General features: G+C 39.8%; 1 protein-coding gene and 1 long non-coding RNA gene across 2 annotated transcripts in view; both read left to right on the top strand.

Annotated features, from left to right (window-relative positions):
- LOC117486466 overlaps nt 1–27,911 on the top strand; it is a 197,271-nt gene that overhangs the window by 148,259 nt on the left and 21,101 nt on the right. The window lies entirely within an intron of this gene.
- LOC117486512 lies at nt 531–3,527 on the top strand. The gene is made up of 4 exons (XR_004556281.1): nt 531–576; nt 2,394–2,489; nt 2,981–3,021; nt 3,480–3,527. It is a non-coding gene; the product is annotated as an uncharacterized LOC117486512 (long non-coding RNA).

The raw sequence follows: 27,911 nt of genomic DNA, 5'->3' as shown, positions 1-27,911 counted from the left end.
AACCAGTTATTCCATTTCTGAAATCAGATACAACAAGAAGTTCGAGACAGGTAGTGAAGCATCCACTAACAACACCAAAGAGGGCTGCTTCTGTCGTCCTGGCACCGTCTTATTCAACACTGTCTATGACACATGTGTTGCCTCCTGTGGTAAGAGCAGATCCTATATCCTATTTCTGACTGGGTCAGAAAATATTTGTTTCTTAAAACCTGAAGCACACCTTCATTTAAAATCGACTTATTCCTTTTGGAATTTCAGATTGTGTTGGACCTGATGGTAGACCCAAAGAGGTAATATATACATGTGTATATAGATAATATGTCACATATACAGTATATACATATATATAATCAGGTACACTAGCAAAGCATGAGCTGAGTGTCTCAACTGTGTCCTATCGTAAACAGCCTGGTGATATATGGATAAGTGGCTGCAACACATGTGAGTGTGACAAGGATTCCATGAGCATCCAGTGTGAGCCTGCCACCTGCCCCACAGTGCAGAGCCCTGTCTGCAGTGGGCCGGGTCAGCAGCTGGTCAACAACACAGATGGCTGCTGCACAACACAGTCCTGCGGTCAGTTGAAGTTTCACAGAGTTAGATTTGATTCTGTTACTTTGTGTTGTCAACAAATGAATGGCAGAAAAATCTGTGTCTTACAAAGAATCAGTGAAGAATCAGACTGACTGATCTCTGCCACATTCTGAAAGGAATTTGGAAATATGCTGACTTCCCAACAATCCACTTATACTGACATGATATTGATGTCTATCTGAGAACGTATGCAATGTTTGAGGTGTTTAATACATGTTCAAATGATTTTTAAGACTGAATCATCACCACCATTGACTTAAAGCTTTTGAAGAAGCTTCCGTTGCTGTTGAGAGAAACTACCACTGTCAGCTCATTTGTAGTATGAATATATAAAAATGTTTTGGTGGTTGTAGATTTCCTAATCTAATTAACATTGCTCATAGGCCTGTTTTGCAGCACAGTCAAATAACAGTCTTATGGAAAGGGAGCCATTGCTTACTGATATACATACTGAACTGCATAAGGTACACTACATAACATTAATTTAATTGAAACCTTTATCCAAGACAACTCTCAAAAAATGCATCCAACCATGTACAACCCCCAAAAGTTTAGGAATAATGGCAAGAAGTTTTTTTAAGCCAAGGTTTAGTCAGTTTGTATTGTACAAATAAATATGTGTATAGCTCATTCTGTCGTAATATCAACAAGTTGAAAGAAGCATTTTTCTCGTTTAACCATGATTGAACATAGTAGTCCGTCCATGGCCATTAGAATATGGTACTGATAAAATGGCACAATATGGGTCTTACTTGAGTGTTGATTATTCTTAATCACCTACAACTTTGTGTATGTTGAGTTTTTTGCTTCCCCTAATGCTATATACATTTTATATTTATTGATGTATGTATAAAAAAATGCCTTTAGGGAAAAAATCCATTATCTATATCCACATACATACAGTACATACATCACACATAGCAGCATGTACAGGCTTTAAAGGAGAGGTGTCATGGCCATTTCCACTGATCATAATTCCATTGTTGAGGTATACTCAGGAAGTCTGTGGATTGGTCAATTTGGACCAATCAGCGGGGGCTTAACGTAACGGCTCCGCGGTCGTAACGTAACGGCTCCACGGATTGGTCCATTTGGTTCCGGGTACCGCATGACCGTATCGCGTCATAGCTCTGGGCGTGGCTACTGGGTATCCCTACGTAGCGATACCCAGGAAGTAAACAATGGACAATGACGTATCTCCAACGAGGCGTTTTGGGGAGGTATTTTCTGTGTTAGAGTTTTACTCGCTACAGGGTGTACTTTGAGGGTTTTGACTCTGCACACCGTTTACATGCATAAAAACCTTCATAACACACAAGGGGACGGGTAATAACCGGAAAAGCATGACACCTCTCCTTTAAGATTGTGAAAAATAATCCCTTAAGAACCACACCAGTGTTGTTTGCTAATGATATATCATTGACATTAATGCAGGCTTCTTTTCATAGCAAATGTACGTGTTTGAGATTGAAGGATATCTTTTATTCCCATCAAGCGGTGTTTTTTTTTTTTTCTTACATGGTTAAATAATATGGGATATCTCATCCATCACAATATTGATTCTCCTCTTGTTGCTTAAAGTTATGAGCAAGGCCTTTAATAGAGCTGCTAAGTGTTGAGCACATCACACAGCCATCAGGTGTGAGTGGGTCAAATGTATTTAGTGCCTTTCTCTCAACAGTCTCCCACTGAAATTTACAGGACTGCTGTTATGGTTCTTTAAGTTATTGTTATAAAAGGCCAATTGAAACTGATTTCCACATCCATATATAATCATCTCATCCCTTTGTGCCATACAGAATGCAATGTAAACCTGTGTCCACAACCAATCACCTGCCCAGTGGGCTTCCAACGCAACGTTACCAGCGGCACCTGCTGCCAGTCCTACGAGTGTGGTATGTGACTTTACTTTATCAACGTAGGATTATCTGCTGTTGTAACAAAACTAAAACAGCAATGAGCTCTGCTGTGGATGAATGTTGGATTGCCTTTAAATGTTAGTTCAACACTTGAATGCAATCCTAAACAATCAAAGCCTTCTATATACTTTCATTGTCCTGAAATAATTGCGGTCCAAAAACCTTTAAAGAGTTAATAATATTTTCTTTATCTGATTTTTGGATGCATTTTCCGATTCTGTGAAGGCAGACAAATGCTGTCCAGGCTTCCATCCGGCTATTCAGTGTTGAAATGAAATAACATTAATTTACACATTTTAATATTTGTTCACAATATATTGCTTAAAAAGTACATCTGAAAGGAGTTATGTTCACATTTAGGGATTTTTAAAACAATGACAGTTACCTAGTAACATGAATAGAAGATCAATATGCATTCAGTAAAAAGGTACACAGCCTAGCTAACTCATAGCTCTTTGTTTTTGCAGTTCCTAAAGGTGTATGTGTCTATGACATGAATGAGTACAAGGTAAGTCCAAACCCCATATACCAATATAGCTACATCATTGTGTGATAGCCTGAAATAGCAGAAACATTTCCATTAGCTGTATTAACCCACAGCCTGTTACACTGATTTCATCAGCTCTTTGTGAGAAACTACATAAATACAAGAGGCGCAGTAGGTATGACATGCTGCCAGTAATCAAAAACACTTGTTTTCACTTTTGAATCCATTAAAATATTATGATGCAGTATTAGAATCACCAAAATGTACCTGTCCATCTTTATTACTTATGGTAACCTATGTTTTTTTTTACAAGTCAGAATGTACATGAAACTGACCAGTTCAGAAAGGCAACAATGGATCCTTCAGTACTTAGTCCATGACTCCTGAAATAAGCACATGCGGGATATCTTCCATAGAATAATAAACATATGTTTGAGAGTAACTAATCAATTTGTACTCTATATATGTGTATTCTACAGCCTGGTGACAAAATACCAACAGAAACAACACCAGAACCACCATTAGAACCGCCATCAACAACAACAACAACAACAACAACAACAGGACAACCTTCGGGAACAACAACAGCACCATCAGGAGCAGGACAACCTTCGGGAACAACAACAGCACCATCAGGAGCAGGACAACCTTTGGGAACAACAACAGCACCATCAGGAGCAGGACAACCATCAGGAACAACAGCACCATCAGGAGCAGGACAACCATCAGGAACAACAGCACCATCAGGAGCAGGACAACCTTCGGGAACAACAACAGCACCATCAGGAACATCGGGACCTTTCACACCAAAACCCTGCCAGGAGTGTTTCTGTGGCCCCAAAATGGATCCCATCACTAGGTTGAACATCATTAACTGCAGACCTGTTGTGTGCAACACAAACTGCTCCAAAGTAAGATATACTTACACACACAGACACACTCAATTTTAGTACATTTGTATGTATTTATCTACTGTCCATTGATAAAGTGATGAATATCTATTAAACAGAAAATCCCAGTTATGTTTTCCAGCTTTCATATCAAGTTCCCTTCCATAGATGCTCTATTCATTTGAAATGCTAATCACAAATCGTAGCTGCACATGGACACATAAGTGCACATCCACACCTCCACACATATTGTACCCTTGTCTTATAAGGCCAAAGGACTCACTCTCTTTGTCTCTTTTTCCAGGGTTATGAATATCAGACCTTACATGGAAAGTGCTGCGGGAAATGTGTACAGAAAAGCTGCATTTTCACCACACAGGACAACACAACACATATCCTTGAGGTCGGTCCCACAGCTGTGCGAGTGTTTCCTCACATTTTTGCTGACCAGGAGTATGAGAAAATGAATGACACTCGTAGCAAACGTGTACAACCTGAATTAGATAGTTGATATTAACAGTAAACATGATTTTGTATATTTCAAAGTAAAAAATAATACTTAACTTATATATATTTTTCATAAGTGTGAAAACTAGTGGTGGTCTTTTTCTTCTACAGTAGTGATTAAGTAGTGTTTGTGAATGAGGCCAAATGAACCACCCTTGTTGAATATCTGACTGAGTTTCTGCTCATGCCGTTGGTACAGGTCAACAACACCTTTATTCCCACGAATGACAAGTGTGTGAAATATACCTGTGAGAAGATGAATGGACATCTTGTTACCAAGGAGACCAAGACCACCTGTTCTCCCTTTAACCCCTTGGACTGTGAACCTGTAAGTTTATCTTACCATTAGCCCCCCTTCAACCACCCAACTGTCCAACCCCAAACATGACGTGTCTTTTTTTTTAATGCAGGGCACTGAGACTACTGACACTACTGGATGCTGCAAAACCTGTAAGTTAGTGGCGTCAAAGTATTTTACTAATGTCTACTAAATCCAAAATGATCATTTGGTTTTAAAGATGGGAAGCATCAGAGGAAATATCTGGGAATCATGTGCCATTGTTAGAGCCTAACAGTTGCTGTGTGTTCCAGGCAAGCGGAAGAGTGTCTGTGAGATGAAGAGTAAGCTAACAGTCATGGAAGTGAGCGGCTGCAAGAGTGCGCAGCCGCTCAACATTACGTCCTGCGCTGGACACTGTGGAAGCTCGTCCATGTGAGTATTTTTACCACCTAATTTGAATGTTCACTTAATCGGAGAATCCACCTAGTTTCATCGAAGTTTGAAGGGCAGCTCTTTCTGGTGTGACAAGAAAGTGATTTATATCAGTTTGTGTGAAGGTTGGCTGTCAGCAGTGCCTCACTGCACTCACACTTTCCTAATTCAATGTGAACTCGCCTGTCAAAGGGCCCAGTTATGGTGGCACCGGAAAGGTCTCATTCAACATGAATAATCTGGCCCTGGTTCAAGAGGTTTGACACTTTTTGCTAGATTAACGTGTTGTGAAGGCCAAAGGTAGAATTTCCTTGTCAGAAAAAGTGTAGCCTAAATAGAAATAAACACCATGTCAGCACAATACAAATAACAATAATGAGGACTTACTACAAGTATCTATTTTCTGATCAAGTCACTGGCCGTTGAAGGAGCTGTTATTTTCGAAGCAGAGGGTAAAAACTGTTGTCTGTTTGTGTGTAGATATTCTGCGGCAGCTAACATGATGATGCACCAGTGTGAGTGTTGCCAAGAGGCCAGCGTCAGTAAGAAGAGTGTGGAGCTGACTTGTGCTGATGGCTCAAAGGTGAACCACAGCTACACTGCAGTGGATACGTGCAGCTGCAGTAAAGCAGACTGTGTGCCTGGGATCACGTCAGAACTTCGCCGCAGGAGACGCTGATCAGTCCCTGACACTGCTGTCCACCCGACTGAAACCTTAGAAACACTGAGCAAGAATTAACCGCAGATTTTCTTATTCTTGTCAGGTTTATTATTTATAGCTCAAAATGTGCTCTTTTCCGATGTAAACTTTCTTGGATGATTATTAATAAAATGAAACTTCTGCAATTTGAATAGTGGTTTTGACTCTCTTATTGATCCCTTGGGAATTATTCAAATGAACAATAACTCATTATGATGATGTTTGATTGTTTAATAAATCGTTTTGAAAGCATCTATAAAACATAGATAATTATAGTTGGTCAATTATTAGTTTCTGGGTTATCTATCTTTGTAATAAAAACACATCTGATATAAAACATATATATTATAGCTTTTTTCAGTGCTAACACACTTTAACGACACATAAAGCACCGACATTAAACCAACACTCAAAATGCAAAATCTCAGCTCATGTGTCACCAAAACTCTCAACACATGTTCAGCTCTGCACCCAATTTTCAATTCCATATGGATTTTTATTTACACACACACACACACACACACACACACACACACACACACACACACACACACACACACACACACACACACACACACACACACACACACACGGCGCATGAGGATAAAATGGCCTGACATTCTCGAGAGCAAGACGTCACAAATTACCCGTATGTAGCTCATAAGCCGCGTTCACACCAAGTACTTTGCCGGCACTCAGTGCCCCGGCACTCAGTACCCCAGGGCACTGAGTGCAGATCGCGTTCACACCGGAATAAATTGCCTGAGGGAAGATTACGCAAATGAGCCGCTGACGTCACTTCTTCTTCTTCTGCTTTGGGTTTACTGGCAGGCCGCAAACAACTTCACGGCATATACTGCCACCCGGAGTCCCCGGCCGGAAGTCCCAGAGTTGGGGACTGGCTTCAGTAGAAGCTGCTGGGACTCCCAGCAGCATTCCGTACTCCGGTGTGAACGCGCCTATAGAGCGCAGTGGAGTTTCCCCTTAAGCCCCGCCCCCTCGGCTCAGTAGACTGAATGGAGAGAGAAGATACATCTAAATTCAGCTTTTAGGGCATTTTATAACTTTAAGGACCTAATGATTCTGATAAGGCAGTTAATACTGGGTAGTTTATTTCGTTTTTAAAAAACTATCCGCTGACTTACAGACGTCTCTTTCCCAATGTTAGTCAATGGGAAAAAGTATTTCTGGTCACGGACTGATACGGAAATTGTAGTACCGCCGTTTGGCCACTACGAATAATTTCATCAGTCTTCTTAGAGGAAGTACAGAAAAACGTAACTCTGGATTTGTTTTACAGTGGCGAGCCGTGACTTTTATACCTAGGCCCTCTGACCCCCCCCTTCCCTCGAAAAAAAAAGAAGAGTTATTACGTCACAGCGTATACTTCAGCGGAATATCAAAACAGCGGCCCAGGGTGTAAAACGCATCAATGACAGCGACCCTCGACCACACAAAACAACACCATTTATATAAACACCTATCATAACAGGGCACCCACAGCCAAGTAACAATTACAAATGAATTAAGTCGGCACGGCGGCCCACATTGAAAATGACTTAGGCCTACCTTTGATGATCAAATCACTTAAACACAAAGTCCATCCTCCTGTCCTTTTGGATGAAGTACTTGATGGCGGGTCATGCAGCTGATCCTTTGCCACTCCAATTTATCATTGTAACTCAATCTTGAAAATGACTCGATGTCATCACTATCACTGACATGAGCCATCATGAACGAACTTATGCTAATCATAAATCTATCGATCATAAATCTATCGATTCGATTTATGATTCGAAAATAATAAAAGTAGGGTAGACATGTTGATATTATCCGGCTGAACGAAACGTGCATTTATCTAACAGGTTCGTTTACCACAGACCTTATTTCGAGCTATTACATCCATGAGAAATCCCATTGCTTTTCTGTCGGGGGGGAAGAGCTCGACGAAAACGCTCGTGAAAAGTGATGTTTAAAACTCAGTTAATGGGGCTCATTCACTGGCGCTTCCACAAACAACAACCAACATAATTGTTACATTCAAATGAAGTACATTATTCAAGTTTACATTAACTTTGGATAATAACACGGGAGAAATGAGCGGAAGCGCTCTCTTTTCCTCTCTCCCCCTCTCTCTCTCTCTCTCCTGACAGCCTGTCAGAATCTCATGCAGCTCACTGATCCAGTAATGAGTGACAGTGAGGCATAAATATATGTATAACTAGTTCCAGAGGTAGATAAAATAGCTAAGTGTGTTAGGTCTAACTCTTGTGTGTTTTGCTACGCTCACCGGTCCGTCACAGCCAACCCGGTATCACGGCAAGACGTGAACATGTGACGATCTACCATGCTGGGAGACGTGAATATGTCACGGTTTCGTCCCTTCAAACGTGACAGTTACACGGTATTGTTAACATGGCCCAACCAGTGGAGAAATACCCGGAAGTGCCAAGCAAATGGTCTACCGCGCCTATTGGTCGGTTTTTATTGTCAAAATGAAATGTTTTTAATTTATTTTTTAATCGTCACACTTGATTTCGCCGATTTTCTTGTTGCCCTAGCTGGTCGACACCTCTTTTAGCAGAAACAAAGGCTACATTAATGTATTAAATCGATGTTAATCCATGTGTGTGGATCATAGACTGGTGTGGATGTGGAATTAACGGACGTGACGTTGTGTGATTGCGTTGCCAGGCAACGCAATTTACAAACTCTTCAACTACAACCCTAATTATATTTAAAAACATTTTAGAATGCCTCACGAAATACTTTAATGTAAATTAAAATGTAAATGTGAAGGGATGTGTGTAATGTGATGATTGACATTATTCACCCACGGATCTATGGGTTGGGGGTATTGTTCCCCACGGACATTTTAGTTAACCGGACTTACTGTTGATGTGAAATCCGAAAAAAAAATTAAAAATACAATAATACTTTATTTCGAGTTTGCTTGCTTTTCTCTTTGGAGGTTATTACATAACGGCATTGTAATACACGGTTCGGCTGCATTAAATATGACATATCTGCCGTAGTTCTGTATTTATAGAGCCCTGATGAGAAGACTTCTGGACAAACAGGAAGCACTGCCGCCAAAACTGAAAACGTGACGTGGATCATAAATATATCTTATATATTTCTTTTCACACAATACGTCTCCTTGCAGTATCAATACTAATTCGGCTGACTTTTATATTTGATCCAATTGGTAGATAGACTGTATTTACACCATAACGGTGCACAGCTGATAGAAAGGCACATCTAGTGGTTAAAGCACGTTATTGAATTTGATTATTTTATTATTTTTCACAAAAATGAAACCATCAATAGCAGAAACAGAATTAACTGTCATTAGTAAACCACCCAAAAAAAAAGATCCTAATAGTGATGGGAATTCCGGCTCTTCTTGGTGAGCCGGATCATTTGGCTCGGCTCACCAAGAAGAGCCGGCTCTTTCGGCTCCCAAACGGCTCTTCAGTTTACTACATATTATACCTTTTATAATTCAATCAAATGTAGCCCTGTTTTGACTCATGATTTATATGTGTACACATATCACTTAAATTATTCAATACATCCTTTGTACTGAAGTATTCAAAAGTAAAAATTACATGTTTAATATCAATTATTTGCTGTGGCCAGTTTTCATTGCATTTACAGACCCTTGTATCTCTCTGATACCACCCAATGAATGCACTGACTTGCTTGAACCACGCTACACAAAGCAGATAGCAACACCTATAAAAAACCCGAGGTGACAGGGCTTTCAGTGTTGCAGCTCCTAGACTGTGGAACAGCCTCCCAGTATATATCCGGACTGCTGAGTCTATTGAACTTTTTAAATCTCAGCTAAAAACTCACCTCTTTGCACTGGCTTTTAATACTAGTTGAACATTACATTTTTACATTTGTATGTGTTTTTTTAAAATATTTTTCTAGTTATTGTGCTTTTTATCATGTTTTTAATTATTGTTTTATTATTGTACTCCCATTGTGTTATTTAATATGTATTGCCTGTACAGCACTTTGGTCAACTGAAGGTTGTTTTAAATGTGCTATATAAATAAATAAAGATTGAGATTGAGATAAAAACTTAAGCATAGACATTTAAATAAAGGGGCTACTGTATCGACATTTTAAAATTATATTTAAAGAAAAGGCCCTGACTAAACAGCAGGGCTCTATTTCAGTATTAACTATAGAAAAAAAGACAGCAACAGCTGACATCAAATCTTTGCTGAGCCCAAGGATAATCATAAATAAATGACATAGTGAAAATAAATATATTGCAATGCTCAGTACAGCAGCATCCAACAGTCTCTAATCCTTGGATATTACATGTCACTGCATGCATGCACGGAGCAGCTGTAGCGCGGAGATCATCATATCATTCTGTCTTGTATTACTTAACAACAAAATAACAAAAAAAAACGGCTCGTTCGCGGGCGCGAGCCGGCTCCCGTCGTTCACTTAAAAGAGCCGGCTCTTTGAGCCGGCTCGTTCGCGACCGACACATCACTAGATCCTAAGTGGTTTTGTTTTATATATATTTTAAGGATAATAATAGCAATGTAACACTGTCGATGACACTTACTGTATAACACTGATTTGAAAAACATACAGAAAAAACGAATTCACTGCCCTTAATAAAGTATTTAAATATACATTTCAGGTGTGCTGTTTTTTTTAGATCATTGACATCTGGAGCTCTTTTAATGTCCTTTTTGATTATTGTTACACCAGGTCTTGTCAAAACCTTTATTCCATATTCAATAGCCATTACTAAACAAAACAGCAATTCTACTCCACTACAATTCAGAGGTTAACCTAGTATTTTTACTCCACTACATTTATTTTAGTTACTTTGCAGATTCTGATTAATGATGTGAAATATAAACAACCCTTACATCAGGCTTTAGTTACACCTGAGTAAAATTCAGGGAAAGGTGATTGTCAAGTGCCAACAATCAGGAGAGATATTTGATAGTTGCTGCTTGAGAAGACTAAACATTTATCTGCAGATCCCTATAAAGTATATTCATTACTCGTTATTCTCTACTAATAGTTAATTAAAGACTGTATATAATGGCTATTTTGCATATCCCTTTCAAGATTTTCTAATAACGTGCTTTAACCACTAGGCGGTGCACACAAGGTACACACTAGTGATGTGTCGGTCGCGAACGAGCCGATTCTTTTGAACGGCTCTTTGGTACGAACGAGGGGAACCGAGTCCTACTTGGTGAGAGCCGTTCTTGTTATCGTTCAATCGTTGGTCCGCACGGTCCGCACTCACTGCCTGCCAAAATCCACTCGCCTTTTAAAAAGCTTGATTTTGTTCCCCAAACGTATTCTGTGAAGATCCGCCACTACTCTGATTGGTAGGTTTCAGCACGAGGAGTGAGATGGGGTGGGTCTTAACGGAATACGCGCGAGAGAGAAGTCATAACAAGTGGTACAGGACAGGTAGACGACGTGTTTTTCGGATGGAAAATGAGCCAAACGCGAAAACGCAGCAGCATTTGGATGCACTTCAACCAAAACCCAGGCAGTGATAAAGCGCACCATTTGTAAAGGCAAAATATCCTTTAAAGCAGGGTCAACAAATAATCTCCATCGCCACTTAAAAACACAGTATCTAATATTAAGAGTTGCATGAATTTCATTCAAGGCAAGGCAACTTTATTTACTTAACACATACAGAGGGTAAATTCAAAGTACATTCACTGACATGAATGACATGGATATGGCGCCACCTTGTGTCATGTTTACAATGCCGATTATTGACATTAGGTCTGGCAATCATTATCCTGGTGATTATTTTGCAGATAAACCTAGTAACCTTAAAAAAACGGCTCTTTTGAACGGCTCTTTTGAACGGCTCTTTGAAAGGAACGGAGCCATAAGATCCGGCTCCCTTCAAAGAGCCATAATTCCCATCACTAGTACACACAGCCATAATAACTTTGTATTATTAGTGTAGGACCAAGCGGCAAACTCTGGGGAAGAGCCGGGACGCCAATGCGGAAGTGCCACAAACTGCAGTTCATATATTGGCCGATAGGCGCTGACTGCAGAAAGGAGCAATTTCCATAGACCCCAATGTTAAAATGCCCAATTTCACAGCCTAAAAAAACATGTTTCTACCTATGGATCCAATAAATATTATTATGAATATAGTTAGATTCCACCTTCATGATTATGAATCTGTGAGTGAATTGTTTTCTAACACGACCCTTTTATTTATATTAGGTCTTAAAGTTTTTGCATAAATTAGGGCGTGGTCACATTGAGTGACAGCTCTGTCAAGTGACTGCTGCTGTTAGCTTCTTGTCTCTCTGCTAGCTGCTCCGTCCGTGAAGCTACAGGGACTCTGCCTGGTCAGTTCATCCAGGGAACACAACTTGACCCCGGCCGTGTTTGTTTGTTCTTCATGCTTATATATCGGACTATTGTGACTCGCTCTGCGGTTAAAACAGACGGTGCATGAATGCCGTTTTGCGGTAAGTGAAATTCGAGTACTTTATTTATGTGTTTATGATTTTAATCAGCTACGTAATAAATGTTAAGGCTTGGGTTAGCGTGTAAGCGAGTGGTAGCTACATCGGTGCTAACGATGCTAATCGTATCCTCCAAGTTAACTTAAAACCATAGACTGTATATATAAAGGTTAAAATGAAATAGACAAGTGTTAAGCGTTAAGTGAGATAGTACTGTAGAACAAAAGGCTTCTGTTTGAGGTTGATAAAATAAGGTCATCCTTGTAACTTAGAGAGATATTTTATTATGTAGGTAGGAACTGTATGCATCGCTAAGGTTAATTTAAATTGGCTATGCTCAAGTATGTAGACAAGCTAACGTCGAAGTAGTGTATGTGAAATCAACCTCACAATAAGATGTGTGTATATTACAATTATTAATGTCATATTTCAAGATGATTACTTAGATATTACAATATGGTTGGTTGAGCTGGAGTTCATTATTGAGCTTACACGTTAACGTCACAGTCATCTGAAGAACGAACCCAAACGTTGTTGTTTTTATTAATTGCATTACCAAATTGGTATCAAATAAACAGTAACACAACAGCATTGGTAACACAACTTCCAAAGTTACAGTAAAATAAAAAGGACCCTGACTCGGACAATACACAATCCAACATGTTCAACAGAAGAGAATAAGTTATATTGTTTGTACACATGGTTCTTTACATATATATCTGTTTGTTTAAAGTTTCCAGGTGATGCAGACAGGATGGACCAGAGAGTGAGAGACAGAACTGGACTCCTCACAGCAGTGAACTTCAGCACAGGTACAAATACTCTTTTTTCATACTGTACAAAGAATCAAGAAAGATATTGGTTTAAATAAATGAAGTATTGACTTTAATACACTGATATACATTCCATTAAACAATACTAAATACTAGATCACCTACACATCAGTGAAGTTGAGGGTTTTTTCCATGCAAAGGGTTACATGTTAGCAAGCAATATTACTTTGCCAGCTTTCTAATTTAAGGTATTGAAGGCAAAGCTATTAGTGACAACTGCTATTTATCTCTCAATATTGTCTGTAAAAAACGTGGTAAAAGTTATGATTTTAGTGAGACAACAGAGCAAGCTTCTACAGTTGCACTAAGTTTTGATAACAGTTAAATATTATTTTGATAATAAAATATATTTCAATGTTGATGAATGTCATACTGTTCATTCATAATCTGATTGTCTTTGTAGCTCACTGTTGAAATAAAATAAAACATTACAATTACAAAATAATTATATCTACAGCCCCTAAAAACACAAGCACACCTCTTTCATAAATAACACACTTGTTCTGCAATAATATGTTTTATGTTTCATGTAATCTTTGTTAGGAAAGGACATGCCTGAAAGACACGACTCAACATTTTCTCCTTCTCTGAGGGTCAAGAAGAACATCCAAGAGGAAAATTAAAAGCTGATGTTATGAGATGTTAAGACCAGTACAGGACATTCACTAAGAAACTACTTTTATTGTGAAGTCAGCTGATCGAATGCACCTATTTCCACATCTACACTCCATCAGCTGATTAATTCTATTTGCCTCACTTTATGAGCTTCACAACATGTACCTTGTACCGCAGAGTTTGCAACGTCACAAATAAATGGGGCCAATCTTCAGTCAGATGTGAATGTGTAATCTAACATTTTCAGTAAGAATAATGGACAAAAGGAGTGCAAATACAAATTCAATTTATTGAAATCTGAACCAAAAGTTAATCAAACATGTTTTAAATAAAAAAGCACATATGGACAGAAGGTGTAAACCTATTAAATGTATAAGTAAACACATTTAGTCAAATAAAGTGACAGACAAGGCCTGTGCAGTTGGTATCAGCTATGCATGGGCTCCTCCATCAGGCCTGGTCCTCCTCGCAGAGGAAAGACCCTCAGTCCTCTCCAAACCAACAGACTGGACGTCCATCACACGGAGGTTTCTCCCTGAAGTCTCTGCAGCTCTCTGGACACCACGCTGTCTCAATCCGTCCACACTGAATATGAGTGGGGAAAAATGAAAATAATAAATGCTTTAGACAATAAGAAATATAAAGTTGACTGTTGAGTTGCTCAGTTTTTTTAGATTGTCAATACTATTACTGTATAACTAATATCTCAGGTTAAGAGGCACCTTCAAATAAAGATTGGTCTTTAAATACATTTTGTCTTTTGAATTGTTTGTCTAAAGTCAAGGATCTAGAACTGGTACTTATAGTTTTAATGATACAGTCTGGTTATAATGCTGTTTGGAGGAGGCCTCACAGGTAAGAGCACTAACTAGCTACCATCACATGTACTGTACCTTAGCTTGACTTAAATGTATTAAACGTATAATTAAGTGATAGCAAAATATAAATAACTAATGTCATGCAAACATATTAATATTTGCTTGATTCCAGTGTTGCATTTAGCACATTGCATACAAACGTTAAGGGATTTTAAGATTCTGAAGTATTATGCTAAAAACTCAATAACTTAGATTATTATTTATAGTTTTGCTGAATAGTTTCATGTCCGCTTACCTTAGAAACGTAAAATGTGACGGCAGTGTGCAGATGGGGAAGCATGTTAGCTTAGCTTCTTAGCTTGAGCTAGCTCTGTTACTTCCCAGCTGGAGGCAGAAGGTCCCGCCTCGGCTCCGCCTCTTTGCCCTTATTTGGAGCAGGCTGGAGCAGGCGGGAGTTAGACTCAGACGTCACTGTCGAGCCGTTAGTGGCCGACTCCGCCTACTAAGGGCTTCTCGGCAACTCTGCAGAATCCTATGGGTGACGTCACGGACCCTACATCCATTTATATATACAGTCTATGTGTAGGACACTTGTGTATGTATAACATCTGAAGATGTGTAGTTTTATTCATGTTTTCACATAATTGTACAGGATATTGCTATATTATTTCACATGTCTTACTTATAATATCTGATTTGTAAAACATCACAGACAGAAAGGTATATCCGTCATTTAACAGTAAGCTATTGGAATTCTGAATCCATAGATGTGTCTCCCATCACCCAAATCCCCTGACTATTCTCTCAACTCAGTATTTACATTCTTATATTCAAAGAAAATCAGTAATATCTTTAAAAACGACAAGTCCTTTTATATCAGCTGTGCACCGTTATGGTGTATAACGTATTTATTTTCGGATTTCACATCAACAGTAAGTCCGGTTAACTAAAATGTCCGTGCGGAACAATACCCCCAACCCATAGATCCGTGGGTGAATAATGTCAATCATCACATTACACACATCCCTTCACATTTACATTTTAATTTACATTAAAGTATTTCGTGAGGCATTCTAAAATGTTTTTAAATATAATTAGGGTTGTAGTTGAAGAGTTTGTAAATTGCGTTGCCTGGCAACGCAATCACACAACGTCACGTCCGTTAATTCCACATCCACACCAGTCTATGATCCACATACATGGATTAACATCGATTTAATACATTAATGTAGCCTTTGTTTCGGCTAAAAGAGGTGACGACCAGCTAGGGCAACAAGAAAATCGGCGAAATCAAGTGTGACGATTAAAAAATAAATTAAAAACATCTCATTTTGACAATAAAAACCGACCAATAGGCGCGGTAGACCATTTGCTTGGCACTTCCGGGTATTTCTCCACTGGTTGGGCCATGTTAACAATACCGTGTAACTGTCACATTTGAAGGGACGAAACTGTGACATATTCACGTCTCCCAGCATGGTAGATCGTCACATGTTCACGTCTTGCCGTGATACCGGGTTGGTCACAGCGGGTGGAGCTGCAGGATTTCTGCTTCACACACGTTGCATACTGCTATTTTATTGTCATTTTTGGACACCTTAAAGGGGACCTATCATGCTAAATACACTTTTGTACGTCTTTTATACATGAATATGTGTCCCCGGTGTTCCAGGGAATTCACCAAGTGTCAGAAAACACAACCCTCTCTATTTTCCTCCATACCCAAATCTCTAAAAAAGGGGCTGCAACGGATCTGATAAAAACTGATCCAGATTTGAACACTGTCCTGAAGTCAGGACGGTGGCGCTACGGCTATTGGGCCAACTCCACCAATCAGGAGGAGACAGCCACGGCCATTGCCGTTCGAAAGCGCTGGAGATGCTGTAGTACATATGCCAGGCCTGTAAGTGGCGCTGTAGTCTGCCACAAAAGCAGTGAAGAAGACTTGGTTACCATGGTTACCCTTCTGTTTAGTCTCCGCTGTCGCTTTCTTCCCTCCCCGCTGCAATGCAATCCCTTCCCGTCGAGGCAAGCACTGTAATTCTCTCCGGTTAGTCCACCAGCAGATGACAAACACCACCTCTCTGCCTCTTCCAAGGAACGAGGGGACCGTGCGGCAGAGTTTCAGTTTCAGTTTGTTTTTCGCCGGTCAAGATGTCCGTTAAAGTTGAAATCTTCCGGACAAAATTAGAAAAGTGCCGGTCAAAGGTCTTCTTTGTTATTTATTGAGCTTTAAAACAAATGAATAACGACTCTATATAATAAAACACGGAGATCTCTTTTTCTCCCCCTCTTCTGACAGCCCAGCAGCTGATCAGAGCACGTCTCCCCTCCAACTGCTCCCCTCTCCTGCAGGGGGGCGTGGTCAGCAAAATCAGACCCGTAGACAGCAAACAGCACATAGAGCGAAATGAGGCATGGCTAAAATGCATGATCTGTTTGGTATTTTGAAAAAAGAAACGTATAAATATACCTTATATAGGTATGGCCCTACAATACATCATATATATCACAATATATCATTTAAATATAACATGATAGGTTTCCTTTAAGCAAAATAATTAAACAAAATGCCTCTTGAGGAAATGAAGTGACAAAAACTTTCAACATGTCTCCATTAAAACCCATTGTAATTTCAGGCTGATATTTCCTCACAGCAGCAGCCACACACCTTTAGTTAAACTGCCAAAAAGGCCACATTATTAACCCGAAAGTACACAAAAATTACACTTCAGATACTCAACTTCCTTGACATGCTTCACGTTTTGAAATTTCACAGATATCTGTTACGGTTCTTCGACAAAACGTTTACATGTAAGAGGTTTATCTCTCATTCAGAACAATGGAAACCTTTTATCTCTGCACACCTCGTTAGCTCAAATATAAACACCTGTGTCATGGAACACGATGATGTCATAACACACAGGTGTTCATGTTTGAGCTAACGACGTCACTGGAGTTTAACAGACTGTCTGAGCCTATTCTTTTCTGTCTGATGGAGACTTCATACTGACTTCAACATGTTCCACCTCTTTTATACATTATTGGTGACACACAGCTGTCGTCGCTAGCTCAAATATAAACACCTGTGTCATGGAACACGATGATGTCACATTGACAGGTTTGGTAACGATGCAGCCATCAACGCATCTAAGCGTATTATGGGGTGTCATCAAATGCCGTTGCCATGGCAACAGACCACTCGCCATGAAACACGATGTCGCTGTAACTCCAATGGACACGGTCCAATCGTCCCCGAATCTTCACTTGTATATCACCGGTCCATGCCTCAACAGCTCTACGCCAAATCTGAGATCTCACCATAGGCTGTTTCCATGGAAATGCATCCCTCGCCATAAAACACGATGTTGTCATGATACCTATGCAAATGGTCCAAACACCACCAGACTTCAGATGAGAGTTAATGGTCCAGTCCTTAACATGTCTATGTGCCATTAGTGAGTTTTCCTCAAAAGCTGTTGCCATAGCAATGCATCCCTTGCAATAAAACACGATATTGCTATAACTCTTATGAAAATTGTCAAAAAGTGCTAAAACTTAACATGTGTGCCAACAGTCCAGCCGTGAAGACAGCTACAGGACAGTTTTGAGATTTATTCAAATGCCATTGCCATGGCAACATAATGCTCGCCATGAAACAAGGTTTTCTCATAACTTCAGTGAAAATACTCCAAACAGCCCAAAACTTCACAGGTTTGGTAACGATTTCATTTCATTTCATTTCAAACCTTTATTTATTCAGGTTATATCCCATTGAGATCATTGACCTCTTTTTCAAGGGAGACCTGCTCAAGTAGGTTCCACATGAAACATTAAAAACATAAACAGAACAACAAAAGGACATCAAACAGTAGCATTACAGGGATTACAAATTACATACTATCCACATGCACAGGTACCAACAGCTTCCGATTGAGTAGCATCTAACCGAGCTTTAAAAACATTTAGTGGCAACAGATTGCTCAGTTTCCATTTTAATTGCAGACTATTCCAGGACAGTGGAGCTGCGCATCTAAATGCTATTTTCCCTAAGACAGTCCTAGCAGTTGGCACATTTAATAAAACCACAGCATGCGATCTCAGGCAGTAGCCACTTACAATTTGCCGAGAGATCAGGGAGCAGATGTAGGATGGAAGTTTCCCTAACATGGCTTTATATATAAAAATGTACCAGTGACTGAGCCTCCGTACAGTTAGTGAAGGCAGACCAGCCCTTGCATACAGGGTACAGTGATGAGTTAATGCTTTACAGTTTGTCACAAATCTCAGTGCACTGTGATACGCAGCATCTAACTTGACCAGGCAATTGGCAGGTGCATTCATATAAATCAGATCACCATAGTCCAGCAGAGGTAAAAAGGTCACAGTGACTAGCCTTTTTCTGGCCTCGAGCGAGAAACAGGACTTGTTCCTGTAGAAGAAACCTAGTCTAACCCTCAGTTTTTTAAGCAGGATATTGACATGACGTTTAAAAGTGAGACAATCATCAAGCCAGATACCAAGGTATTTGTAACAGGCAACCACTTCAAGTTTTATTCCTTGCGTAGTTAAAATATCTAAAACAGGCTCTGGTGTCTTTTTGGCTTTTGAAAAGAGCATTACCTTGGTTTTATCCACATTTAAAAGAAGCTTTAGTTCAGAGAGCTGAGTCTGAATAATGTTAAAAGCAGTTTGCAATTCAACAACAGCCTCCTTAATGGAGGGACGTGCACAGTACATAACGGTATCGTCCGCATAAAAATGTAAGGTTGCTCCATCGACATTTTCACCTAAACTATTGATGTAGATGGAGAATAAAAGTGGACCTAAAACAGAACCTTGAGGAACACCATTAGTAATGTTTAACCACTCAGAAGACAGCCCATCAAAATGAACACATTGGGACCTTTCAGAGAGGTAGTTCACAAACCACCCCACTGCATGGCTGGATAAGCCAATACTGAGTAGCCTCTGCTTTAAGATGCGATGATCGACGGTATCAAACGCTTTGGAAAGGTCAATAAATAGAGCTGCACAACTCTGCTTATTATCTAAAAAACTCGCCACATCATTCACCACTTTCATTGTGGCAGTGATGGTGCTATGTTGTTTTCTGAAGCCTGACTGATGTTTAGACAGGATGTCATTTGTACATAAAAACACCTTTACCTGTTCACTCACTAGGCGTTCAAGAACCTTAGCCAGAACTGACAATTTAGAAATGGGCCTATAATTATTTAAAACAGTTGCGTCCCCTCCTTTCAGCAAAGGCAGGACATACGCTGACTTCCACAGTTTTGGAATTGTGTTTGTGCTGAGGGAGAGGTTAAAAAGAGTAGTGAGAGGTGGAGCAATAAAATCTGCAGCTATCTTTAAAAAGAAAGGTTCCACGTTGTCCGGGCCGGCCGGTTTCTTAGGATCTAACTTGGTTAAAGCTTCACGAACAACATCAACAGTAAAAGGAGTAAAACTGAAAGGGTTTTCCAGACCACATTGTTCAGAGTCACCGACTGTGGTGTTCACAGAAGCAGAGTTAGTCACAGAATCAAACATAGAACCGCAGGACACAAAATGCTCATTAAAACAATTTAACATAGTAGCCCTGTCCGATATAGAGCCAGATGCTGTGGTAATGCACGGAGGTAGCTCATTTCGGATCTCACCGGTGGATAGCGATTTTATGGCTTTCCAAAATTTCCTAGGATTATTTAGGTTTTCTGTAGTAACTGACAAATAGTACTTCGACTTAGCACTTTTGACCTGTGAAGTGAAGCTATTTCTTAGTTGCCTAAAACGCAGCCATTCAACCTCTGAGCCTGATTTCCTAGCCTTTGCCCAGGCCTTGTTTCTCTCATGTAGGAGACTGGACAGTTCAGCAGAAAACCAAGGATTGTCTCGTCCCTTTACTCTAAAAGTACGTAGGGGTGCATGTCTATCTATAATTTCCATAAAACCAAGATAAAAATAAGACCATGCAGTTTCAACATCAGCACACAGATCGATTTTTCCCCAATCAAACCCAAACAGATCATGAACAAAACCCTGCTCCACAAAATGTTTTATGTGTCTCTTAATAATAATACGGGGTTTAGCCTTTTGGACCTTAGTGTCCCTAATTGTGGCTACAACACAGTGGTCACTCACATCATTTGCAAATACTCCCACAGATGGGTATTTATAGGGAACATTAGTTAGAATGAGATCAATTAGGGATGATTTATTAGGGGACTTAACGTTAGGGCGAGTAGGACTGTCAACAATCTGAGTAACATTCAGAGAGATACAAAGGTTTTTAAAATCCTCTGATACTGCAGTTAACCAGTCCCAGTTAAAATCTCCAAGTAGCACTATTTCCTTGTAGTCTAGTTGTGATATAAGTTTTGCTAGTGAAGACAAGGAGTCCTTGACAGCTGAGGGGGGTCTGTAACACCCCACCACCATGACTTGTTGCCCCTTTGCCACTTCTATATTTAAGGCTAAAAATTCGAATTGCTTACTGACAGATTTGGAGATCAATGTGGTTACACTGAACTTATTTTTAACATAAATGGCAACTCCACCACCTTTATTAGGCCGGTCGGTACGATACACATTATAGCCATTTAAGGATATGTCAGAGGCCAAAATAGTTTTATTTAGCCATGTTTCTGATAACACAATGACATCAGCGTCAGTCGAGCTTGCCCAAATGCGGACAAAATCTAGTTTACCTAACAGACTGCGCACATTCAAGTGGATGAAACCCAACCCAGACCTAGCTTTAAAATCAGCAGGAGTAGCGATCTGACTACTACTACTGGGCGGACCAGGGTTAGGTTGAACATTTCCTGACAGTAATAACAACAAAAAAAACAGGCATCTTTTCCTCTTAATCGACACACACACATTGTCATCTACTTTAGAATCACCGGAAAAGTCTGCGAGAGTGTGATTTGAGCTTAAGAAGCAGTCCTGAAGTACCATCATCGCAGGCAAACAAAAAAGACAAACATATTTTGTCGAGCAGATTGTCTGCGACAAGGTGACCGGTAACTGTTTGTGTAACACATCCGACCCTTTGCAGGGGATGCCTACTGCGGGTGGCAGAACAGACCTGAATCCAGTAGGCTTCTCAGGATGACTAGAGATCTTCTCATAGTCCAGAACAGTTAACAGGCACAGCAGAATCACGATATGGGCCATCCTCCCAGACCAGCACACAATATCCGCGATGTTCCCGGGGCAAAAATCCTCCTCCTCACAGCAGCAAAGGACAGGCGAAAGCAGCAGCGAGGAAGCGCACCGGTCTCTCCGTGGTATCCCCGGGGTAAGAGGTCTCCTCAGCAAGCAGCACACGACACTGGAACACACGACAGGTGGGAGCAGGCCTCCGTAACAGCAGAACCAGGACAGGTGGAGAGCAGGCCCCAGCCGCGGCAGATCCTCCTCCGCAGGCAGCACACGCCCGGTGAAAGCAGGCCCCTAGCCCGCAGCGTGGAGCCACTCTACAGGTGGGAGCAGGCCTCCGTAGATCGTAGATGACCTGATTGTGGTTTCAGTAGTGTGTAGGGTGTGAGAGTAATTCACAGATATTGCCCTAATGCTGCCGCTTATTCATGCGACGAACATCGTCGAGAAAGTCTAAAGACAACGTCGTGGCAAATACTACTGTACAGAAAAAGGCACCTAAATCACATCAAAACGTTTTAAAGTAACGAGCATATGGATGCACGGACAAGCGCTGAAAACTTGCATCCGAATCTTCCGGGTGCGCGTAACCGGATGTTCACTGCATCCGGTTACGCGCACCCGGAAGATGCAGCCATCGACGCATCTAAGCGTATTAAGGGATGTCATCAAATGCCTTTGGCATGGCGACAGATCATTCGCCATCAAGTTAGTTAAAAAGTTTGCAGTTCAAATATTCTGCTGCTTTTCCAAGCCTTTTTACTTTCTTTTCTTCTCTCATCACACATTCAAGCCCCCAGTGTTCATGTATCATTTCAATCTAAATTCTTCACTTTCTTCTTACACATTACATTTCAGCATAGCAGTTTAGCGTCAGCTTTTCAGCATAAAGCATTCCCACTAGCAATTTCTTCAGGAATTGCATTCTCTAGTTGTAATTTGTACCCCGCTTAGAAAAAAAAAATAGAAAAAAGGTTAGCTCTAAATGTCTAAAGAGTGCAGGGTTAGGGCTAAAAAATAAATAAATTTAAAAAAGTGGATTTAGCTATATGCTTTCTTTTCTCTGTGGTTGTGTTTTGCAGATTGTGTCTGAGTACAGCGTGGTGGTGCTGCTGGAGGTGATGGATGAGAGTGGTAAGGCCATGAAACTGCTCCTCAAACACCTTAATAACTATGGGTGAGTTCTCCATACATAGAAGCATGCACATTCATTTAAAGGGGCCATATTCTGTCAGGTTCAAAATGTGTATTTAGTGTCTTAAAAACAAGTATCGGTAATCAAATCTTATGGGACATCTCAAATTAAACAAACAAATGATTGATGATTGTGAGAGATATTCAGTTCCAGTTGTTTCTGTTTTCTGGCAGAGATAACAGAAGTAAACGGTACGGCATGCTGTGCAGTGAACCTCTGGGACGGACGGATTACAAGGAGAAGTTTGTCTACTTCTACAGGTCAGAAACACAAGTGCAGACAATCCTGTGTGTGGTTACCTTTTTGGGCAACCAGTGCCTTTATTGTAGAGACAGACTTGAAATGGGGAGTGATAACACACGGCAAATGGTCTTCAAACTGGATTCAGACCAAGCCTCAGTACACATCAATCTACCAATTGAGCTATACGTTATGTCTCACATATTAAAATATGTCTTAAATTGGTAACAGCCACATTCAATTGGATAATTATTGTGGGGGAAACTTCTGAAGCAATTGGAAACAGGACTCAGAGAGACACGAGGAGAGCTGGAGCTGTGATGGCAAACACTGACGGTTTATTTGGAGCTTCGGCCGGAGAATTCACAAGACATGTCAAGGGCCACGATCTGACCACACGGTTGAGATGCCACAATCAATTCTAAAGAACTCTACCCCAGACCCATGTATTTAGCTAGTTCTGAGAGAATAATCAACATTGTGCATAACAAGATAGAATCATAACACCTCTATCAGCTGACGCCAACAGGCAGGAACAGGGAGACAAAACACTGAGGGCACAGCAGCCAAGGTTGCAGGTGCCTGTGCTCAGTCAGGACAGTATAAACTGATAAACTGGGTCAAAGTTATGGGCCTTGGAAAATATTTCCCCAACAATTATTAATGAAAAACTGTGGGGAATATCAAAGACAAAAAAACAGTAATGTTTGTTTTTGAACCAGTAATCTTTGACACATTACATTACTGTTCTTTGAGACGCTTGACTTCAATCTTTTAAGTCTTACAATAAAAATGTTGTCTATGGTTCGGTAGCTAAGACCCAGAACATCATAGGCTTTACAAATCAACACATTGTGTCGTTGGGCCAAACTCTACATACATTTCCTATAAGGCTTTACTGAAAAACTTCCAGTGAGATATCTCACTATCTAACACAAATACGGAGGCTGTGGCTCAGTGGATGTTGTGATGGACTTCAAATCAGGGGATAGCAAGTTTCAGCCACTGCAGTCAGCATGTCGTTGTGTCCCTGGGCAAGACACTTCACCCCAAATTGCTCCTGTGGGGATTGTCCACAGTACTGAATGTATGTAAGTCGCTTTGGATAAAAGTGTCTAGTGGCGGCCGGCCCATAGGGGCGCTAGGGGCGCCGCCCCACCTCTTCCCATATTAAAAATTAAAATTAAAATTAAAATAAAAAATATATTTAAAAAAATATATTTATTTTTCATTTTTATTTTTAATGAACAAGGTAAATATTATATAATTGGTATCAGTAAAATGTATAATCTACAATAAAATCTCGTTTAAAATTGTGTTACGATGTCTAAAGTTACTGATAAGTCACATGTTTCCTGCCTGGCCTTGCCCGTGTATCATTACCTTCTCTCGTCTGGGCGCTAAGAGAGGAGCCCTCAACCAGTGCAGCAGCAGCCACTAGCAGCTGACTGTTGCTATCTGTAAACTATGCCGCCGAAACATAATTTCAGCCAATCAGCGTCGTCAAATCTGATGGTCACCGGGTGCCAATGTCAGTGCCCGGTGCAGTCTGTGAGTAGTTTGGACAGTGACTCGTATCCGGGTGACGCAGTAGTTGATGAGGATGGCTTCGTGTGCAGGTGGAGTCTCCGGACCTCGGTCCCCGCCTAATTCCGTTCAAGAACTAATCTCCAATCCTTTCGAAAGGAGAAGTTTGGCAGATAAATTGTTGCTTAAAGACCTTGGACCGGACCAACCCGATTTGAATATATCGCAGCAAGCTCGTGAAAAAGACTAAACTTATACACGAGGCTTCGCACGTAGCTGGTACACCAAAAAGGCTTGGCTAGCTGGATGCAAATAGGTAGATGCTGGATGCAAACTTTATGTTCTTTCTTGCTCTAGCCTTGCCAGTTACATTGTACATAACACATATATTATCATTATGCTAACTGGTTGTTCGTGTTAGACGATGTAACTGTTTCATTTCTGAGTTATTGCTATATGTAAATAAGCCTGTTTGTAAATAATCCTCAGAGAAACAAAGAAAAAACACAATGTATGACGTTTTGTGCTGTGGTTCTTTTTTTTAAATTGCATTTATTCACAGTTCAGTTTGAAATGCTGCAGTGACTTGTATTGAACCACTTAAATATTTATAATTAATGCTACTGAAAAGATGCTATTAATGACCAGAAACACATTATCTTCAGTTTTTATATCCCACATGCAGTTCACTGTAAAGCCACTTGGTGGAGGTGTTGGTTCATAAAACATGAACAGTTTTAAGAAAGAAAAAAACAGACCAGTTCTGAGAACACAAATTCCTGGTACAGTAGTAGATGTTCAGGTTGATAAATAATATTTTCCACACTGAAGATTATGGAGGTATTGATCAGTCTTCTCATATTTGTAAGCCTCGATTTCTCCTTTCCCCCCCCCTCTAACATCACCAGAAGTCATAATTTAAGGGGTCATTTCTCGAAAAAAATTGCCGGGGGGAAATCCCCCCGACCCCCCGGGTACGTTTGATTCTATATGTCAAGAGCCCCACCAAACAAAAAGGCCAACAGCCGCCACTGAAAGTGTCTAACAAATGACATGTAATGTAATGTAATATAAAATACTAATAAACAAACAAAACATTACATGTGTGTTTATAAGCTTTATAATACAGTACATGTTTGTGGCTTTGTGTTTTAGAAAGAAAGAAGTGAAGATAGAAAACTCCTACCAATACAGAGGAAAGAATGAAGATAATGATTATGATGAAGATGATGAAGATAATGAATATGATGAAGATGATGAAGATGATGAAGATGTGGATGAAGAAGATGTTGACGAGCTCGCCAGAGAGCCTTTCGCTGTCCTTCTCAAATGTCCAAACACAGGTATTTGTGTGTGTGTGTTTGTGTTTTTTAGACTATCATTGTGAGGATCAATTTGGGTTTTGTGTTGTGGACCTTTATGGATTATGAGGACATTTTGGCCTGTTCTCTATTTTGGTACAGACCTTCAATGGACTGTTTGAATGTTAAATCACTTCTTTAGTTAAAATAGGGGTTGAAGGTTAGGCAAAATTGTTTTGTTTATGTAGGTCCTCACAGGTGAGTGTTTATGTGTGTGTGCATATGTCTTGCACGGCTATCATTGTGAGGACCACTTGGCATTTTAGAAGTTGTGAAGATCTTTATGGATTATGAGGACATTTTGGCGTGTTCTCTATTTTGATAGTTTGAATGTTAAAACACTTCTTTAGTAAACATTTGGTTGAAATAAGGGTTAAAGGTTAGGCAAAAATGTATGTGTGTGTGTGTGTGTGTGTGTGTGTGTGTGTGTGTGTGTGTGTGTTTGCCTCCAGTTGTGCAGAATCTGGTGTTGATCCCGGTCCACACCAAACCAAGTGACGCAGAGGCGGAGCTGAACGCTCTGCATGAAGTGGTTAAAGATGTGAGGGAAAGATGGCAGAATGATGTAAGTGTTTAAAATATTATTGATGGGTTTGAGAGAAAAACAATGTGTGAAAATCTTTACATTTAACATTAACCATTTTTTGTTTATCACGATATTAAGTAATGGGTTTTTGAGAGATTTAATAGTTTTGTTTAATTATGTTTCTCATGTAAGCAAACTTTGTTTAAGCTTTGAATACCTACAGTATGAATAAAGTAAAAATAAATAAACATAATGTGCTTTTTCCATTCTGAATTTGCTTGTGTTGTTCTTTCTTCTGCAGAACATTATGATTTTGGGAGACTTTAATGCCGATGGACAGTATCTCTCCATGAGGAAGAAGGACTCGATCCTCATCTCCTCGGCTCCTTGATGCAACAGTGCACAACCACCACCCCACAGTCCAGCTTTTACTGTTGATTTCATTGAGAGACGCCCAGGTGTATTGAGTGTTTAAAATCAAAACCAAATGAAATAGGTCTAACTGATTGGCTAGAAAGTGTTTTTTTTTAATCATTTTTATTTATATATATGTACACATTTATATTTTTGTTGGAAAAAACTGTTTGTCCCCAAAGACTACCTTTACAGTATGTTATGCAATATGTGTAAATGTAGTATGATTTTAAAATGGCTGTATATCAGAAACTACAAGCAGTTCAATAAAGTATTTGGTATTTTTAAAAAGAACATTTAATATATTTGGTAAATACTACAAAAACATCATGATTTCTTAGATGTTAAATCCTGCAGCAGTATAACATATATTTGAAACTAGCACTGCATCAAAATCTACAGTAAAATGCTGCTTTCACATTCCGAAAATAATAATCCAACTATATAATATATATAATAATACACATTAAATGCCTTGTGTTTCTGCATTATAGAAAGGTGTAACTTTTAATAGTTATAGATATATTGAAGCCAGCACTGATTGTACCCTTAATGAATACTATAGCTCCACATTATCATTATTACTTTACTTTCTGTGCTGCTTTTAATCTAAATGATTCTCATGGGATCAATTCAGTTTGAATTATTTTACCTTTCAAACATATAACATGTAGACATTGACATTATCTACCAGAAATCTGTCCACGATAATAATAAAAGTATTATACAAGCAAGCAGTAAGAAAACAGTACAATTCAATTCAATTCAAAACCTTTATTTATCCAGGTGAAATCCCATTGAGATCATTGATCTCTTTTTCAAGGGAGACCTGCAGCAGTAGGTTCCACATGAAGACATAAAAACATGAACAACAGAAACAGTACATATTACTGAAGAGAATTATTC

Source organism: Trematomus bernacchii, unplaced genomic scaffold, assembly GCF_902827165.1.
Source record: "Trematomus bernacchii unplaced genomic scaffold, fTreBer1.1, whole genome shotgun sequence".
Lineage (NCBI taxonomy): Eukaryota > Metazoa > Chordata > Actinopteri > Perciformes > Nototheniidae > Trematomus > Trematomus bernacchii.
This window is presented reverse-complemented; position numbering and strand designations above follow the sequence as displayed.